Raw genomic sequence first — 21148 nt, 5'->3', positions numbered from 1 at the left:
CACTATATTGTAGAAATGCTTGTATTTTGATTATTCAAAGTTACTCTTTTAACTAACATTAGAAACAAGTGATATTTTTGTCGAGTGTTTAATTTCACCATTCCTTAGTGTAATATAAATGAAATTGAACTATATAGAGTGTTTTAAAGTATAATTTTTCACTTAAAAACATGTTTCTGAGATTAGTGTAGTATATGTTAGTGTTTTAGATTTGCTTTTCTAAGTGTCTAAAAGTTCTGAGTACCTTCTCATGGTGCTTACTGGTCACCTTATTTAGAGAAATGCCTATTGAAATAATTTATCCATTTAATTGGATTTTTGTATTTTTATTATTGAGTAAGACTCCTTAATATATTGTACAAAAACACACTCATCACCCACTTGGTTTCTAAATATTTTTATTAAATTTTTTGGTAAATTTTAGGTATACAATATGATAACGTTCATCATTGGGAATTTGTAGCTTTACATGATGTATATGATGCTTTTTTTTTTTTTTTTTGCCCAGTTCCCTTACCGCCCTTCAACAGCTCTGCCCTTTCCTGTTTTCACAGACTTTTTTCCCTTTGTCCTTTTCTCATATGTGGAAGTCAGTGTGGAGATACCTTACAAAACTAGAATTAGAGGTTCCATTTGACCCAGCTATTCCCATGCTGGTAGGTTCACAAAAGAATTAAAAGAATCATACTGCAGCAATATATGTGCACCGATATTCATAGCAGCGCAGTTTGTAATAGTTGAAAATCTGGTTACTAAATATTTTATCCTATCTTTGGGTTGTCTTCTTTTAAATGTTGTATTTAAAATAATGAATGTTTTAAATTAAAACCATATTTACTTTAATCTCTTATCTCTTTTTTTTTAGGGTAGAAAAATTTCTTGAGAGAAAGATAGCTTCTGTCTAAGAGAAACAAAAGGGGGATCAGAAAGTGAGTTGCCCTCTCATCTAACTTCTCAAAGGTATGAATGGGACCAAGCCATGAGGTGAGGCAAGTTCAAGGAGGGACAAAACCATAGTCAAGGAGTTAACATTACAAATACCATTGCTTAAGTAATATTGATCCAATGAGAAATCACAAGGTGGACAAAACTATGAACAACCAATAAGATTATAACAAGTAGAGATGCTTAAGTAATGTTGATTAAACAGGGATCCAATGGGGAAACAAGTCGCATAGCATTCATAAAGGATTTTTGGTGACAGGGGGTGGGTCAGGAATCTCTCTTGGAAGATCTTGGTCCCCTGCATAGGTGATTGATACCTACTCAGAATATCAATCACTGCTGTTTTTCCTAAGTGGTTGTGGTAGTTTCTCTCCTCTTACAATGCTGGTCTTCAGTGAATGTGTCTCAGTTGTTCTCTATGGGGGCTCCTCAAGTGGTGGCCCTGTCTAACTGCCAACAAGATATCTAATTAACTTCCCTATCTACAATACTTCCCCCTCTGGAGAAGTACCCCTAACTCCTGTGAGGGAGCAAAGGATGAAGACCTTTCTGGCTACTTCTAGGTGAAGCGGTTCGTGGTTGTGATCAGCACTCAGAGTTCTCTACGGAGGGTCTTTGTAAAAGATCTTAAAAGGCATATCCTCAATGCATGGGATGAGCTCTGCATGCCCTGTAGCAAGGGATCAGTGTGTCCTATTGTAGTTTTTCATCACTAACACATGCATTGGTGCTTTACATTTCTCCCTAACCTCTGCTTTCATGGTGTCCTACACATTCTGGTAGGACAAGATTTCATCTTTGTTACTTCAAGCTATTTAAAAATATCTCATAAGACTTGCTTTGTTTGCCCTCATCTTATTTGAAGTGTGTTTAATCTTCCTTTTGTTTTTTTTACTAGCAGGGATCGAACTCAGGTCCTTGCACTTGTGAGGCAGGTGGTGGAAACATTGAACTAAATCCCTAGCCTCTCCATGGATTTTTTGATTTTCCAATTTTCCTTCTGATACCATTTGCACCTGAAATATCTTCTTTCTATCCTGAATGGAAGATGCTGTCCAGTTAACTCCAATATTTGCCTACAGAACTTTCTGGTAATTTAATTGACCCATCCTGGATCCTGAAAATTTAGATAAAAGCACAAATCATATCTTCAAACATAAATTGATTCTCATCTTCATTAAATATATTCATTGGAAACCAGTAAACACCACTCCAATTTTAACATACCCAGAACTGAGTTTGTTAGATCCCAAATGGTTGAAGGAAAACATTTCATTAAAACTATAGTTCATGTACATGTACAATGACTGATTATAAGTGATTTCTAAAATCCCCATACAGTTGTTTAGAAAACGAATGATCAGTAGGAGAAAAAAATGAAATAGAACTGCAATAAAAATTGAATTTGTTATGGAACAGAAGGAGCACAGTGTTTGTATCACTAAGATAATATCAGAAATTCTCAAGTTACCAATGTGTCTGAGTCTCCGAAAGGATACACCTCCGGGGCAACCCTTCCGGTAATGCAGTGCCATTTCTATGTTCCTTCTCCATGACTTTTCCAACCACAGTTTATAAAATCATCTTTCCCCATGTGTTCTATTTTTGTTCTTTCTAGTTTGCTCTTGAGGTCTCTTTCTAGTGAGTTGTTTTTACTCCAGCCCTGCTCTGCTCACCCTGCAGGGATTGTGTGTTTACACTGCCTTTTCTTAGGTGTTCTGTTATTGTCCTTCGGACAGCTGAATGCCAACATGTCTGGTTGAATCTAGTTTTTTTCTCATACAGCACCTTGCTGATTTTAACTGACCCCTCATGGTTCCTGTCAGACCTGTGTCCCCTCTATTGATATAAAAAATGTCCTCTCCCTGAGGACAGTCTGAGTGTGGGTGGAGTCCAGCGGGGGGAGTTGGTGCAGTGAGACACAGAGGAGGTGCTGTGCTGAGCCAGCTGAAGACCATTAGTGCCATGGCAAGATGCCAAGGGGCTGAGGCCATTGGCCTCCAGAAGGCTGACCACACCCTCAGGAGTGACCAGGACTTCCTAAAGTGTGTGCCACAGAGGGGCTCAGGTCTGGTGCTCTACTGGGTATTGGAGTCTTATGCTAATGGGTTTCACACTCAGTTCTCAGTGTTCAGTTCAGAGAAGGTTATTGTGAGTCCCGTGGAGTTGGACTACGGCCAAGTGCTGGGCACTGCTACATATTTTGCCCAGTTCACTTTTTAGTTAGAATCATGTTTTTGTGGATTCCTTAGGAGTTTTCTACATGCAAGGTAAAGACATTTACAAATGGGTATAATTTTACTTTCTTTCCATATGTAAAAAGACATGTAAAATTATAAGATGTGCTATATTTGTTTTTCTCCCCTGATATCCCTGAACACACTGCCCAGCATGATATTGCAATGTGGACATTTTTGTTTGATTTCTGATCTTAGCAGAATGACTGAGACTTTCAGAATAAACACATTTTATGGTTAGTATCATGCCCTTTTTGGGATAAGAAATTTTCTGCTCATTTAATGGGTTTTGTTTCTTAATATTTTTTTAAATTTTTGTTGGTACATAAATGTATTACATCATGATCACATTCATCATGGGGAGTTGCTAGGTGTGCATGACACGTCTTCAATTTTTTTAGCCTCCTCCCCTATTTCCTCCTCCTCCACTCTCCTTATATCTCTTGGACCCCTTTGTTCATATGTGTGTGTGTGTGTGTGTGTGTGTGTGTGTGTGTAAAATTTATTTTTATGGAGTTGGTGTATCTACTCAACCCATCATAATTCTCCAATTTTAATCTCATTGCCCTCTCCTCTCTCTTGTTCCTTTCCCATATGCTAATATCTTCTTGGTGATTTTTCTTTGTATTCATAAAACAGAAGGACATGTTTTTTTCCCTTAACATTTTTTTTTTGAGACAGGGTCTCACTATGTAGTTCAGACTGCCCTAGAACTCACTGTGTAACCCAGTCTGGTCTCGAACTCACAGTGATCCTCCTGCCTCAGCCTCCCAAGTGCTGGCATTATAGGTGTACGCCACCACGGCCGGCTTCCCTTAACATATTTTTGAGGTTTGTGTATCCAAGTAATCTGGTCTCTTACAATGAGTTGGGAACTACTTTTCTCCCTTATGTTTATTTCCAAAGCGTTCTTGAAGGCACTGTGTTAAATCTTTCATGTTTTGAATCACTCCCTGTTGAGACCATCGTGGCCTGCACATGGAAAGAACTGCTAACAGCAGTCACACCAACCTGGAAGGGGATCTCCTTGCAGCTACGTCTTCAGCACAGACCTTGAGGTTGGCCATCATCTGCACCAGAATTCCTGACCTGGACAGGCTGTGAGTACCATGTGGAAGGCTTTGAGCTGCCCAGCGGTGAGGTTCTTTGCTGTGTAACAATGAATAATTAATAAACATGTCAGTGAGCTGAATCCAGTAATCCACTGGTATCCTCAGTTTGATCCTAAAAGAGGAAAAAAGAAGTGGCATTTGTAAAACACCAGTAAGAGAAGAAACTCTATAGGTCAGAATGTAGCCCTTCTCTGTGACTGTCTAATTCAGTTTAGTTAAACATCCTATCCTTATAAGAGGTGTTCTCATTATCAGAAGTGAAGGACACAAGAAACTGTATTATGTTAAAACTCTTCATAGCTAAATGTATTTCAGACTAATATTGTGAAAGAAATTAATTTTATTTTACCCCCCTTCTGAACACATACAAAAAACTCTGGACCTCGGGGGCTGAATGAAAAGGCCTATGCAGAGAACATCAGAGCAACTTCTCCTCTTAGCCTCCACTCCAAACCCAGCTGCCCCAGCTTCACAAAACTCCCCTCAAGCTTTAGGGTCCCTGCCCCTTTCTTACACAGCACACCACGCTCCCCAGTAATAGTCACCAGTTACCACATCCTTAAGTATACATTCCTGGGCCCCACAACTCCCAAAATACTCCATTATCAGACAGGTTATTGGCTCAACCTACTGAAGATTTTCCAAATGCAGAACTTGTGAACAGAAGGGTCTGGAGTTAGCTTCCATTACAGTGACAAAGTCTTTATGTAAGGAGCTGATAAAGAGATAGTCCAGTCTTAGAGCTGTCAGTCGATGATTTTTGGAACACGAGAAACTTTTTCTGTTCCTATTGTTTTAACTGAAACACTTACTGTGTGTGCTTGTATGAATCCCCCTTTAGTGCTTAATGTCAACAGACACCTTGTAATTGATCATTCTGTAGAGTGTAAATACATTCTTTCCACAGATGCCTCACACGTAGGTGCACAACCATGCAAGTCATAATGGCACTTCAAGAAAGTGTTATAATTAGACAGGAAGAAGGTCCATGTGCCAGCATGGAAAACCACTGCTAAGAATCCTAACTGGGCACAGTTAAGACAGCACAGAAGACTGACACAAAATACTCTGCTGTAAAGTAACCACGTGTCCAGAGGACACAGGCTGAGCAAGCACCCCAGTCCCACTCACCACTCTGACAGCACAAAGGGTAGGATTCCCTACAACCTACAAATAATTTGAATACTTTTCACAGAGGCTGGCCTTGCCTCCAGAATAGTCAGAAAGTTTCCATTGTAAACATCCCAAATGACACCCCATTATGAAGCAAGAAACCAACACCCTCTATCTGCACTTTATTAAATAGGTTAGAGTATTCAGAAGTGCTAGAATCAACTATTTGAGATTAGGCCTTGCTCTTGACTTATAATTCCTGATGCTGAATTCATAGGTGCAACACCTTTAATAGTGAATTATATAAAATGATTTCCATGAAATTCTCGGCAGCGAATGCCAAAGCTCATTCCATGTGCCATGTTCTCAATGTAGACTTCGTCCAATAGCAAAGGAGGGCAGCAAAACATTTTTTTTTTGTACCGAGATTGAACTCGGGCCCTTGCACTTGCGAGGCAGGTGGCAGAACCACTGAGCCAAATCCCCAGCCCAGCAGAAACATTTCTGAAGCCTGTTATGAATCCGTATCTGCATTGAAGGTACATGGAGTGATTGGAATGATTGATATTCACCTCATTAAAGACACGAATAGGGAAGAAGAGTTAGACACATTGGTTTTTATTCAATAATTAAATTCAGAATACAGCTTCAAGATGATGATGGTCATATTTCCAAATTCAGGGCACACATTCCCCACATACACCATTTGCTAAGTCTGTAGAAATCTGCACACTTTCAAGTATCTCTTTCATATTTCTATCTCCTTTAGGATGGATGTCAAAGACAGTCTAAAACATTATGTCTGAATACAAGTTGTACTTTTCTTCCCTGTTTTCTGAACCGTTAGGTTGTCTCCGAACGAGCTTCACCTTGAGACTCCTAGGATGCAGGAAATTCAGCAATGGGTTAAGGAAATGTACATTATATCTTCTCTTAGCTCCTTCTTTACACTGGCAGGTGACCTAATGTCTGAGCGTGACAAGTGAGGCAGTGAGCCCCTCACCAGAACCTTTGTACACCAGCATGTGCCTTTGTGGTTTTGTCTGCCAGGTGTGCAGTTCTTTCCTATGAAGTTTTCCAGTCATGTGGAGAACACAGGAAAACGGAGGCATCGGGTGTGTGATCAGGGGAGACAAGGGCTGCACCCCGGGAGGGTGTATGAGGTAACAGAAGCACTGTGTCGGTACAGATCTCACAGCGGAGATGCCAGCACACCTTGTAGGCCCTGTGGGATGGGGGAGTCGCCTAAGTCCTGAATCTGATGTGAGAAATTTAAATTTCTATTCAAATTAAACACTAGAAAGTTACAGAAATTCATTATAATTTAAAGCAGTGATCATGGTGTTCTACTAAAAATCCTAACAGCTAAGAGGAAGGCAAATGGAGCTAAACAGCTCATATCAAAGTATGTCTAAGCATGTGTTCTCAGTAATAATGCAGAAACAGCACATTAGCCACCATGAATTTACCTGGGAAATGCAAGATCACACAGAAAAGTTGCTTATTGCACTAATCATACAATATGTCCGTCATCTTTAAGCTTTGAGTGGAGGTTAAATCGATATTATACAACTATTATTGGCCAGACAGAAGTAATAATGTAACTTTTCTCATCTACACTTGCTCCAAAAAAGTCCATTGGCCTCTCACGGTTATACCGTGATTGTCAAATTTGACAAAAGGTGTATGTGTAGGTTGGAAGGAAAATGTCACAAGGGTCTTGTAGGACTTTCCTGAGATATCTTGCATCAGCGTAGCTCCAGATTATCACACGAGGAAAAAATCTAGAAAATTATCTATAAAATAAAACGAGAAGAGACCCAGAAGTATTTGGTCTGAATGGAAGAAGTTTAAAACACCTTTGTTAATCTATTTTACTCTATATTCCATGTCAACTAGGAGTAAACACAAGATTGACATAAGACATTTACTTGCTTGAAAGATTTTTAGACAATTAGATAAAATTAAGTAGTAAGCACCTTCATTCAGAATTTTGCAATGGTTTAATTTCAGCCATATGAATCAGTCATATTATAAATAATACAAGTTATACAAAAAGACATAAGTAGAATCAAATGCAGATGTAATGTTTAGTTGGTCTCAACCTGCTACTAAAATCATACAGGATGTAGGTATCTTAGGTTAGTGAATCCTCCCAACACCTTCACGGTTCTGATTACTGTTGTCATGATCAGGTTCTGCATCTTTGCTAAAGCCCTATGGTAAAGCAATACAAAAGACACTTAATCTTGACTCAGTCTGTCTTTAGTGTCTTTCCTCACATCAACTGTGTGAGGAGAGCTCTCTATTATGTGGAACATGCTTTCCTGGTGTAAATTTAGAAATTTTACCTGACCCAATTGTCATGAAGTTATTTTTCGGTTAGGTTTTAATGATGCATTATATTGTATTTATATCTAAAGGTACGAGCTGCCAGGCCCCAGAACAAGAACTCCACCCAACTGGCAGAGAAAAAAACCCCAACAGATGCATTGCCTCAAAAGAACAGCACTGACAGGAAGCCAGCTACCACCTCGCTCATTCACACCCAGAAGGAGACCGATTCTCCATAACCCACAAGACATCCACTGTACCTACCATTACCCTGCTACCCTCACCCTGTCCTTTTCACCAGCCAGAAACCCCAAAACTTTCCACACTCCAAGTTGATACCCCCTCATGTTCCTAAACTCTCCTATATAAACTGCATGCACCCTCCTTCCTGTACCAACAAGCTTTTCACTCTTGGCCCATCTGCACCCAGATGGCAATAAACTCATCACACGGTGCTTGGATTTCCCCTGCCTTGCTGATCTCTCTCCTGTTCCAGCTGAACAGTACGTTTGGTGGCCTGAAAAGGGAGGTCTGAGCTCCCCTCTCAGGAAGCTCCCTCACTTGAACACCATAGGACATCTTCAAGCCACCCTGACATCTGACCTCAGCCCTCTTCCACCCACAGCTTGCTGCTAGTCCAGGTCTCCTCATCAGGTCAGGTGAGTGACACTTTTACTCAACCTTTTCACCCACTCCCTCTCCGAACCTCTCCTGTCCAGAGTGCTGTCTGACCCAGCTCAGGTTCAAATGTGCTCACAACCCAATACTGGTCATAATCTCAGAACCAGGATCCCCTGAGGCCTCACAGTTTCAGAGATGCCTACTTGGCTGTCACCCACTCTCTCTGTCTGCTTTGGGAAACGAATTGATCAATGATCTTTCCTTTTCCCAAATGCCCGTTTATGATGTCAGACATCACTGTGGGCAACATCCCTTCCCCTAATCCCCCTTCCTCTGCCCTTGCTTGTGTTCCCAAGAAGCTCAAGCCTCTTCATCTCATTCAGCACCTGGAGCCAAAACATCTCAATTTCTCTTGTAATATGGCCTGACCACAATACAAATTGGGTAACAAATCACACTGGCTCGAAAATGTGACTTTCATCTTTTCAGTTCTCTGAGAAAAAGGCAATTATTGTCACCAGGTAGGAAAATGGTCAGAGGCTGCGTATGTCCAGGCATTCCTCTCTATTCGCAGCCTCCCCTCTCCCTGTGCCTCTTGTGGCCCCACTGAACCTCTCCTCTCAGCTCCTCTGTCAGCTCCCTCCTCTCTGGCTCCACACTACAACTCCTCTCTGACCACTGATCCTTCCTCCCTGGCTCTGCCTCTCTTTCCCTTCATAAACTCAACCCGTCCCTAACCAGTTTCAACCTCAACAACTTCTCACTATCCCTGCCTCCCTGCCGACTCAACCTTCCCTCTTAACCTGCTGTAATCTCCATTTCTCCTCCTATCCAGCCCCCATTTCCTTGCAGGGGTGGCCACTGGAGCTGCTGAGCTTCCTTCAGGACCTCCTGCTGTAACCTCCTCTGCTCTAGCCCTCACTCTCTGCACTTACCTGACGCGTCCAGCCCGCCTGCTTATCTTAACGAGACCATCTCAGCCCCTTCTCACACTCAGTCTAAACTGCAGTCGGACATTTCTTCCCTACCCTCTGTTGCCTAGCTTCTTCTTCAGGAGATAGCAAAGATATGTCCCACCTGTATGGATCTTTTCCCCATCCGAGATTTCTCAGATTAATCAGTGTTTGGGTTCCTTTTTCACAGACCCCATTATATATTTAAAAAATTTTTCACTATCTTGCTCAATGTATGACTTAACCTTACTTCTAATGTCATCCTTCCTTCTATGCACTCACTGAGGATCAAGAACAGACAGATTTAGTCCCTTGCTCAATCCTCTTACAAAAACAGGTGGCTTGAGCTCAGTTTAGAAGACAGAACACATCCGTCCCCAGGCCAAGCCCCCGTGAAATTTCAATCGCAGATGCACAGGGGTGAGTTCCCTCCAGGAAGTACCAAGACTACATGGTAACCTGCCTGGTAAAGGGCCTAAAGAAAGACAGCCCAAAAATTAGTCTGTTATGACAAATTAAAGAAAATTACTCAAATGGGAGATAAAAATCTGTCAAAGTTTATGTCTCACCTAGCCTCCACTCAAAAAATTTGCTCTAAAACCTGGAAGTCCAGAAGAGCCTTATTTTAAAGATACATTTTGATACTCAATCTGTCCCATAAATTCAAGAAAACTTCAGAAAATTAAATTGGCCCTCAGATTTCCATCAGAAATTGATCCATATGTCATTTCAATAATTGTGAAATGGCTACCCACTACCAGTCTATTTCTGACTTACATCTGCTTGTGTCACCGTAAGAAACCCACCAAAAGGGCTAAAAGCCAATTAAGGGCCAAATACAACCATCAGGTATCCAGGAAAAGGGGTGCAGAACCCGGCTTTAAATGTCACCAGGTAGACCGCTGGGCCAAAGACTGTTGCATGCCAGGACTCCCTCCCAGGCCATGCTCACATGCGGAAGCCCTCCCTGGGAGCAGACTGTCCTCGGGTGTCCAGGCCCATCCCAGGGCTGCTCACCAGGGCTCAGTTGTCCTCACTGTCCTAACTGATAGGAGCTGAGAGGACTGACGCACCTCAGGGGTCCCAGATGCCCGTCGGACCGTCACAGCTGCCAAAGTCCAAGACTGTTCATTTCTCATCAGTCCGGGGGCAGTGCACTCCGCCTTCTCTTCATCCTCAGCACAGCTACCTTTAGCCTCAGGTACTGTTGTGGGCGCTGACAGCGCTGTGCCCAGGGCTCTCAAAGCCCTCTGCTCTTACTCCAGTTTAAAGAAAAACAAAACTGTTTACTTGTTCATTTCTAGTCGTTCCCCCCATCCAGTCCCAATCCTGAGAAGAAATATTTTCACAAAGCCCTCTGCCAGCCTCACTATTCCAAGCTCTGATTCCCCACCCTAATCATTCTTCTCCCGCCTGCTAAACATCCCTCCTACCTCACATCATCTCCCTCCCTCAACACTCACGTCTGTGACCTCTCAACCCCCTCTGTTGCTCCACCTCACCTTCCCGTCCACATCGCCATGAAAGGACCACTCCTAACCTGCCCCAAACCAATACCCACTGCCTGATCCACCCTCCAAGGACGAAAACCCATCGTTGCTCACTTTCCGAAACATAACCTCCGAATTCCCAACTCCCCATTCAGCACCCCAGCCCTCGATGTCTAGACGTCTAATAAATCACACAACTTAGTAAAGCTCTCCCATCCATCAACCAAATTTTCCTCCCTATTCATCTTATAGTCCCCAACCGATGTATGCTCCTCTCCTCTAGTCCCTCACCCACCACCCACTCCTCAGTCCTTGCCCTAAAAGATGCTTTCTTTGCCATCCCTCTATACCCTGACTCAAAGCACCCTTTTGGTTTCCCATGGACGGACGCAGACACCCACTAATCACAGCAGTTTACCTGGACAGTCCTGCTCCACGTATTTCAAGGTAACCCTCGCTAATTCAGACAAGCCCCAGCCCACGACCTCATTTTCCTTCACCCTACCACTTCCCGCCTTTTACCATTTATGCACTGTCTCCTCCTCTACAACCCTTCCTCAGTGTCCTTTCACCGAGACACCGCCTCTGTCCTACAATACCTAGAAGAGAGGGGATATCAACCTGCTCCCAGACTCCTGCAGCAGCCCCGCTGCAGCAGTGCCTACTAAGAGTCCCATGAACTCTCCCCACCTCTAATCGCCTAACCTGCATTTCGAAACTATAGATGCCCTGCCTGGTCTGCCAGTTCATCAGTTCCCTAAGGCTAGCTCCCCACTGCTCACCCTCCACAGGCTGATTTGCTGGAATCCCTTCTTCCCTAAGCAGAATGTGTGCTTCCCCCATCCCCAAATTAACTCCTCAGATTCAGACTGGACTCCCTGGAGTCCCCAGCCCTAGATGACTCTCTGGGGAGAGTCTGCTGCTGCCTAGAAGTGTACTCCATGGGCTCCTTACTTCCGCTCAGACAAAGTACACCTACTCACCTTCTTCCTCTTCCTCAACCTCTCCACACCGCCCGTGTAGACACCACTGCACTCACTCACCTCCTTCCCTTGCCTCTTCCTCCTGGCACCCGCGTTCACCAAAGGCTTAGCCTCCGTCAGCCCTCCTAACTGAAGCGGCACCCGATGGTGCCTCCTGGTAGCCACATTCCTTCCCCTGGCAGGACTTATACTCACTCCTCTTTCTGCTCTTAAATATCTCCACCACGTCCCGATACACCTCCCACTCTCCAGGGACAGGCCTTCTCTTTGTCTTTCCCTTCTTATCTCTGTCTCCTAACTGATTGGATTAATTATTACCCCGTTTCATGTCTTCCACCCCCAGTCCCAAAACAACATACAATTCACTACCCCAACAACCCACGGCTCTGAGATAGGACCAGACCCCACCAAACTCCCACACTGTCTGAGTTGCCTCCCTACCTGAATAAGACCATAAACTTAGCCTACTCGCTGCTAAACCAATTCCAGCCCTCACTGGCAAAAGTCTGCTGGATCGGACTCATCAAATGAGGGCACACTCGTCCCCCCTTCAACATGGACAGTGTCTGAATCTGCCCAGTTTCCTACCTTTGAAACTCAATCCTATGCTGAGGCCATGCTGACAGGTTCCTTTGCCCGTTTAGAAAGACATCATCCCATTCCCAGGCCAGTAGCCGAAAACATCAAGCTCTCCTCCCCAGCAATCCTATGCCTCTCCAGGAAAGGCCACCCTGATATTCCCTTGGTTATTAAAGGCAGGAGCAAAGACTTTCCTAGGAACCACAAGGAAGAATTTCTTGCAAGTGTTATTTGTTCCAGTTGTTTCATCATATGGCACATGAGTAAATGTTCAGAAAGGCGCTAATGTTATTAGGTGGAATTCTAAGGCTCCCTGAATGCAGACCGAACACTTTTTCATGGGGCATGTGTACACCTTATCATATTGTTTTCTCTTCTCCTTCCCTGAAATCTTTAGGCATTGGTTGGACTCTTGATTTGCTCCATCTCCGTTTTATAGAAGTCTACTTGATATTCGGTGAGGATGAGGGAATCTCTTGTGCACAGAGAGCTGAGCTGGAGCTACCCCAGGAGGCTGTCAGGTGGTACATGACGTGCGTGCAGTGGGCATACTGGGCCCTGAAAGTACATTTTCCTTAGCATGTGCACATGTGGGTATGGTTCTCTTTATGGCCTCTCACATGTACTTTAATATTCTCATTTATCTCCCTCGAATTTCTCATATGTTTCATTAAGTAATATGCATGCATGTGGACTTCTTTTCCTAAGCAGTTGCTTAAGTTTTTATTTGTGGGATATTAATATTCAGTGTATTTGCTAGCCCGGGCAAAAAAAGAAATTAACCGATATTAGCAGATTTTTTTATTGTTAATTTCTGAACTTTAGTGACTTTTCATTTGAGAATTGAAGGTTTAGCTCTGAATAACATTTAAGCAAGGCTCAGGTTTGGGATATTGAATACTTTTTTTGTTTTGTTTTGTTTTTTTTTTTTTTTTTTTTTTTTGGTTTTTTGAGACAGGGTCTTGCTATGTAGTTGAGACTGACCTGGAATTTACTATGTAGCCCAGGCTGTTCTAGAACTCAGAGCAATCCTCCTGCCTCAGCCTCCCGAGTGCTGGGATTACAGGCATGTGCCACCATGCCCTGTTGAGTACTTCTCTTTCTTAACACATATATTCAGTAGGTTAAGGGTTATATTGGGGAGGAAGGATGAAGGCAGCAACATTATTGCCGATGTTTATTTTCTTAAGCTCAATAGTGAAGTTCCAAATTTTAAACTTGATTTTTTTAACCTCAGAATAAACTTAGATTTTAAAATAGCTTCCAAGTTACAGCAGAAATGTCCCTTCTTTCCTCCCCTACTTCCGTTATTATTCATCTCTTACGCTGGTGTGAAGTTTACTGTAACAATCCAAAATATACAAGATCATTCACAGACACCCACATCTGATTGAACTTTGCTTATTTTTATTTAATATCCATGTTCTACTGGGTAATCTCATCCAGGATCCCACTACATATTTAGATATCCTGTCTCATTATGCTCTTATGGCTGTGACAAATTCTTCCCTATTATTTTCTTCCTGGTGACTTCGACATCCCTCATTTTTATTTTTGTCCTTTTCCTCATGAGTATGTGGAGTTATTGGTCTTTAAGTACGAAGTCTACAGAGGTAATCTGCCTTCCTCAATTGCACACAACATATGCCATCCTACCTACTCACTTTTCTTCACTGTTGTTTTTAATTTGGTTACATGGATGAGCTTGTGTTATCAGATTCCTCCTCTGTTTAATTACTTTTTATTCCCCTCCCCTTTTGGAAGCAAAGAAAAAGGTGGAATTTACTCTTTATTTACAGAACACTGCAAAATATGAAATTATGCATAGAAATAAGAAATCTCTTCAGAGGACAAGCTTCATATACTAGGTACAGTTTGGAACTGTTCTAGTCTACTTTCATTGTAAAAAGTGCTATAATCACAAAGCACATCTAAAAAATAGTCCTTAGAAGAGGAACACATAGGTCAATTTACACTAAACATGGTACACAATGAAAACTTGATGCCCCGTCTGTACAATCTAGAAGGTAAAGGTACCAGGAGCCCTGTCCTGAACTTGAAAGCTATAGCCTTCATGGGTAGTTTCTAGCACATTTTGATCCTGCTGTTCCGCCTCTGAGAAATACTTCTCTATCAAGTTTAATGGGGCCTTGACTGCAGACTCATTTCATAGTTTATTAGAGCTCAGATTTTTTACAAAACTTCACATTCCTTGATCATTATGCTAAGTTTCTGTTTTACCTAGTTTCTCAGCAGTCTGAAAGATATTTCAGATGACACCCAGAAAGAATAACCCGGATCATTTTTGTATCTTTTGCAGATAAGAGATTCATCATTGCTTCTGTTACATCACAATGAACAAGGTATACAATCTGTTCAACTGTCCCACCACTGTGTAGTTGGACACTGCCCATCCAACTTCCTGTTGTGTCTTAAAGTCTGCCTTAGTGGACACTGACCAGGAATCGGACAAATTGGTGATTTCCAACTTGATGTCTCCTGCCCTGGCAGCCAGGTGTGATGTTTCATATTTTCTGTTTAGCTTCCTACTAAATATTACTTTGGGGATGGGTAAGCAGGCTGGGTAAGAGAAGAACCATTCTGCATCTATCCAATCTGAGTCTGTTCATCTTTTTTCCATGGCAATATTCCCTATGGCTCCTAGCATGGGAATCATAACTGTCACTTCATTACATCCTAGAAGCTTCATCAGCTAGAGTACTTCTGTTTTTACAACCATTTTAATACATTCCTTTGGACTTTGGTAAGGTAAGAAAAATCCCAGCATGTATCTGATAATATTTTATGATCTTTCTGATGCAGGAGATGAGCCAAAGAAATTGATCAGCGACATCTAATGGGTGAGCAGGATCTTTGTTGTGACAAAGGTTCCCAAGTGTCCAAGGAAAAGTAAGTAACCGTCTGCTAAAGATGACATAACGGGAAAGGCAAGAAGAGCCAAGAGAAGATCAAATGTGCCATATTTGATAACCAAGTCAGGGTGAACTGAGCCATCAGTGGCAATGTTTTCTAGAGCCCACACAGCCTGTTCACTCGCAGGAGCACAGGGAGATGCCAGGAGTAAAATAAGGGTGGGGGTGCACCTCCATCCAGCGCAGACTTGGTCTGTTCTAATGACCCAAAGCAATGTCAGTGAGCTCCCAAACAGCCCCAAAATAATGGTACTACAAGCAGTTCTGCCCGAGAAGGACACACATTTGAGAATCAAAGCAGCCTGGATTCTGTTGTTTTCTTGAATGGGGGTTGTGTTTCATGAGAAATTAGTCTCCTAGTGTTATGGATGAGCACGTTCAAACAATAGACATGCACCACATTCTGTGCCAGACTCCAGCTTGTTTATTATAGTCAGTGGCCGGGGAGGAGCTAGCATCCAGAAAGTTTCCTTAGCAATGGGTAGTAGTTTGATTTCTCCTTTTAAATCATGCTTTCAGCTGGGGAGGGCTCAGGGGAGAGCAAGGGGAATCTCACAGAAGCAGAACCATGCCAGGTTAGTGGGGGGGCACTAGGAGGTTTCTCACTAGTGAGCTACAAAAAAAAAATTCTGCAACTGCAGCAAGTGTACTGCCAAGCAGGATGTGGGAATTGGGGTGCTTTGTTCACTAGCACTTTGCTCAAGCACAGTTTCAAAATGGCATGAGGCACAAGCTGGAGTCGGGCTGGCTGTCACATTCCCAACTCCTCCAAGCATGATGTCAAAGCACTGACTCAATGAGAGCCTCTCTATTGGGCAGGGGGTGATACAGGGATTGTAGTGGGATCTCATATACATCAGTTTAACAGAGCCTGTGTGCTGTTTTACAAAGTTAATTATCCAATTAGGAATACGAGGGCCACCAATGGTAAATGTAACTGTATTGTTTGCTTTAAATGTACCAATAAACTTAATCGGGGGGATAGAGCACAAGGGCCAATCAAGAGCCTGAGAAAAAGCAGGATGAGGGGACCAGCCAGTCCAGTGATGAGGGTAGTTACCCAAGAGCTCCAATTGAACAGGCTATGATACCACAAGTTTTTACTTTCCTTCTCTTTCTGACATCTATGTAGAGTTTCCTTGACCTTTTGAAGGGTATCGTGGCTTATACCAGACTTGTTGATACAGAAACAACATGCCTCCCTGAGAGCAGCACGTAATCCTCCTTGTGACAGGAGCACTGGATTGAGTCCCCTCTGATTCTGGAGGACTGTCTCACCTAGTTACTCTGCTTGGGAGTGAAGAGTCTTGACAGCATACTGCAGGCTGCTGGGGTCAGTGTCTACCTGGGCTGCTAAGGCTGAGAGTCCAAGTTCTCCTTTAGCCAGTGCGGTAGTTCCAAGAGCTGCTGAGCCAGTTACCCCCAGTCCCAACAAAATTGGCATGGCTATGGGGACTGCTCTCTTATGTCTGTATGGTAGTCCTGGGGGGTACTATGAAATCCCAGCCCTGTGGTCCTCTGTACACATAAACTTCAGGGAGAACTCTCACCGGATGCCCAAGACTCCAGGCCTAGTATCTCCCTCAGGAGTCCTGACACACCTAGTGAGTCCTGAGGTGCAAGCCAGCCAAGTGCCTTCAGGAGCAAAATAATCCTTAAAGAGCTCCAGAGCCAGTTTAGCTACACACAGCATGGAAAGGGGAGTTACTCGTAGCATAAGAAGAAGTCCCCAGACAGGTTGCATTTCTATAAACTTCACCAGTTGTCAAGGGGGAGCTTTACAGAAGTGTGTGCTAAGGCAGTACTTGAGGTTTTGACTGGCACCAAGACTCCCACACCCACATAAAAAGAAGGCTTTGCTTTTTTTTTTTACATTTTTTATTGAGTTTATTGGTATATTCTAGGTATACAGTACAGTTACATTCATTACTGGGATATTGTACCTTTACATGAGAGGCTTTGCTTTTAGACAGAGCCAACAGTCCTGAGCCATGTCTGGCTGAGTCAGATTTAACATAGTGTGGATGGAAAAATAGGGAGGGAGGCAGTACACATGGCAGGTCTGCTTTATTGGTAGCTAAGAGTGGACACTTCAAAGGAAGGATTACAGAGGCTCAAGTAAGGGGTCCTTTACTTCCATTAAGGGTCCTATTGGCTGTCTCAGTGCTAAGCTTAGCAACCAGGTTTAAAAGCAATGATTCCCCCTGGGTCAGGAATTAGTCCTTCAGGGAGCCAGAAGCAGAAGCTCCAATTCTATCCTGTGGCCCATTTAGAGTCCCAGGCCCTTTGTATCAGAATTGTGACTTGGCGCCCATGTTTCCCAACTATGAGATCATGAGTGACATTCGGTCCCCCACTGTAGGAGGCAATCTTTACACAGCCCCAGTTAGGGCCGTAGAAATCAGCCGGGGACCCACAGCCCTGCTGTCCAAATGGAGTGGATCCTGGACATGCATCCAAGTCACAGCTTCCCGGGTTTATGAACTGATAGTAGTAGCTTCCCCAATATTTTCTGATTAATTTCTAGAGATTGACCCCAGGCAAGCTGAGAGGTTGTCAGGGGTGGATAGTACCAAAAGTGACATGACCTAGAATTTCTCCTGAGCTAAAGGAGGTGAGGAGAAAGGAGTGCGAATTTCCCCATTGCATTTCCCTGGAGTTCAGCCTCATCAGCACAAACACGATGAGGACAAGTGTCACAATTATGATCAGACTAGCCCTAGCTTTAAAGGACCAATTCCCAGCTCAGCAGTCCACTGTTTTGCCCAATTGACGCAAAAGTGGTGAACCCACATCAAGATTCTGTCAACCTTGAGAGCCGAGGGCCTCGTGAGGATGACCATGTAGGGTCCCCTCCAGGCTGGAGCCAGTCCTTCACTCCGAAAAGCTTTGATGAAGACAGTGTCCCTGGGGCTGGAATGGGTGGCATGTTGTAGAGCTGGCCAGGGGCTGAGTAGCTCAGACCTGTGAGTGAACAGTTTTCTGTACCTGTTGGAAAGACTGGAGATACTTTAACAGGGACTGGTTAGAAAATTCTTCTAGTGTCTCACTTTTGACTTTGGGAAGCAGGGGAGAGGGTCTTCCAAACATAATCTCATAAGAACTAAAACCTGCTTTTTAAGTTGTTTATCTAACTCTAAGGACAGCCAAAGGCAGAAGGCTGACCCACGATTCACCAGTCTCCAAAATCAATTTAGCCAGAGTGGATTTTAGGGTCTGATCCATCCCTTCCATTTGCCCCAAGCTCTGCTACCAGTAGGCACAGTGCAGTTTCCAATTTATACCCAGTGCCCTTCTGACTAACTGAGCTAAAGAGGCTACAAAAGTGGGGCCATTTTCAGATTCAGTGGATACCGGTAGTCCAAATCTGGGTATTAATTCCTGAAGAAGTTTCTTTTCCACCATAGTGGCAGTCGCAGTCTCCTACTGAGTAGCATAGACCTCTGCCCATCCTGAGAAGATATCTATGAAAATGAGGAGGTAGCGATAGCACCCACTGGTGGTTTAATCTCTGTGAAGTCCATTTCCAAGTGTTTTCCAGTATTTCTACCCTGGAATCTGACCCCAAGCAGTGCAAATGGGCCCTGGTGGGGATTCACTTGACACAAGTTGGGCACCTAAGAGTGGGCCAGCTCTTAGAGCTCTTAGAGCTTTGAAAGACAGTTTCTTGGAGCTAAAAGCTCGGCCATCTTGGAGCCCCCCAGGTGTGTGACCGAATGCAGCTGCTGGATGAGCTGTCGTCCTAGTGCCTGCAGGAGGTAGATGCAACTATCTGGACATTTCCACCATCTTTGGGGATCTTTCTTTGCTTGAAGCTGGCTTACTTCTTTGTCTTCCTCTTCACTGTAAGTGGGGGTAGTCGGGAGCAAAGGGGGAGGAGGACTCACAGCGGGCAGGATGACTGAGGGTTCAGCTGGCCTCGGGGCTGCAGCTCTGGCTGCACGGTCTGCAAGCCAACTTCCCTGAGCTTCAAGTGTGTTGTCCTTTTGGTGACCCTGAATGTGGATGACAGCAGCCTTTCTGGGAAGCCAGACCACCTCTAGGAGAGACCACGTCTCTTCTTTGCTTTGACAGTCTTCCCTGCAGCTGTCAGAAGCCCTCTCTCCTTGTAGATGCTCCTGTGGACACGTAGAGTAGCAAGGCAAACCTCCTGTCAGTGCACACATTATCCTCTTTTCCTTTCCTCATCTCAAGGCAATCACTTCTGCTTTTTGGGCCGAGCTTCCCTCAGGCAGAGGCTGGGCCCAGATGACTTGATCAACCGTACTCAAGGCAGCTCCCGCCCTCCGTACCCGCTCACCACCATGCTGCTTCCATCTGTGAAGAGGGTAGCATCCGCCTCGGCCAGGGGATTGTCTATTAAGTCCGGTTGGCCCCCCTGGGTTTGGCCCAGCACCTCCTCACAGTCATGAATGGGGATGTCAGGGTCATCTGGCATCCGTGTAGCCAGATTGAGAACCTGACTATGCGAGGCTGGTCGAGCAAGAGCTTTGATACTGAGTGAGGTGGGCATTTGCCACCCATTTGTTAGTGGTCCCCTGAGCAGAGTCTCTACTGAGTGAGGGCCAGTTAGGACCAGGTCCTGTCTGAGGGTCAACTTATCACCCTCCTTGACCAATAGAGCTGTGGCAGCTGCTGCCCAACATCATGAAGGCCATTCTAAGGGCACAGAGTCTAGTCTTTTAGAAAGATAGGCCATAGGGCACTCCCAGGACTGTGTTAGGACTCCCTTAGCAATCCTTCTTACCTCATGGTTGAAAAGATGAAAAGGGTTAGTAACATCAGGTAGTGCCAGAGCCGGAGATGATATCCAAGCTCTTTTCAGATTCTGGAAGGCTTCTTCTTCATCTATTCCCCACTATAGGGGTTGATTTCCTCTCATAGCAGAATGGAGGGGCCCTGCTACCTCAGCAAAACCAGGTATCCATAGGCAACAGTATCCAGCTGCACTAGCAATTCTCCACCTGTTACTTGGTAGCTAGTGTGGGTATCAGGAGGATGGCCCTTTTCCTGGCCTGGGACAAGATTCTTCTTTCTTCTGAGATTTCAAACCCAGGTGCAATACTTCAGGGGCACAGAGCTGTGCCTTCTTGGCCAAAACACAGTAGCCCAACTCCTCTCGTAGCTGAAGAAGCTCTCGTGTCCCCTGCAGGCAGTCTGAATAGCTAGCAACCGATAATAACAAATCATGCACATGTTGAAGCAGAGTGAGGTCAAGGTGGTGGGACTGAAAACTGACCAAGTCCTTCTGGAGAGTCTCACCAAACAGGTTGGGTGCATCTTTCAATCCTTGAGGCGGTTGGGTCCAGGCGAGCTGGCAGGAGCCTCTGGAAAATGGATCAGTCCACTTGAAAGCTAAGTTAGCTGGCTAGCTGGGGCTAGGGGCACACTAAGAAAAGCATCCTTTAAATCTAGCACAGTATATACTTACATGGTGCTAAGGAGAGGGCAAACTCAGGAAGGTGTATGGATTGGGGACAGTAGGATGCAGAGTTACCACTTGCCAGTTTAACCTCTCTCAAGTCCTGAACTGACCTGTAATCTGATGCCCCCTGTTTCTGTACTGGTAGGAATGGGGTGTTCCATGGAGATTGTCAGGGAGTGAATATCCCAAAGTCCATCAGCCTCTTGATGTGAGGGGCTATCCCCTGTCTGGCCTTCTAGAGATGGGGTATTGTCAAACTCACACAGGCGTGGCTGGCAACAAGAGCTCGACTATCACTGGAGCGTGGTGGGCAGCCAAGCCTGGCAGGTTAGGTTCTGCCCACATCTTTGGGAACTCCTCCTGAAATATGTCCAATAAGTCCCAGAGCTTATTCCCTCTGGGTTTTCTTCCCCGATGAGGAGA

General features: G+C 44.2%; 1 pseudogene; it reads right to left on the bottom strand.

Moving 5' to 3' along the window:
- Positions 1 to 14387: 14387 nt before the first annotated feature.
- On the bottom strand, positions 14388 to 19738 carry LOC104872088 (annotated as a pseudogene).
- Between the last annotated feature and the right edge of the window lie 1410 nt (positions 19739 to 21148).

Source organism: Fukomys damarensis, unplaced genomic scaffold (assembly GCF_012274545.1).
Source record: "Fukomys damarensis isolate Sample0158 unplaced genomic scaffold, DMR_v1.0_HiC HiC_scaffold_7, whole genome shotgun sequence".
NCBI lineage: Eukaryota > Metazoa > Chordata > Mammalia > Rodentia > Bathyergidae > Fukomys > Fukomys damarensis.
This window is presented reverse-complemented; position numbering and strand designations above follow the sequence as displayed.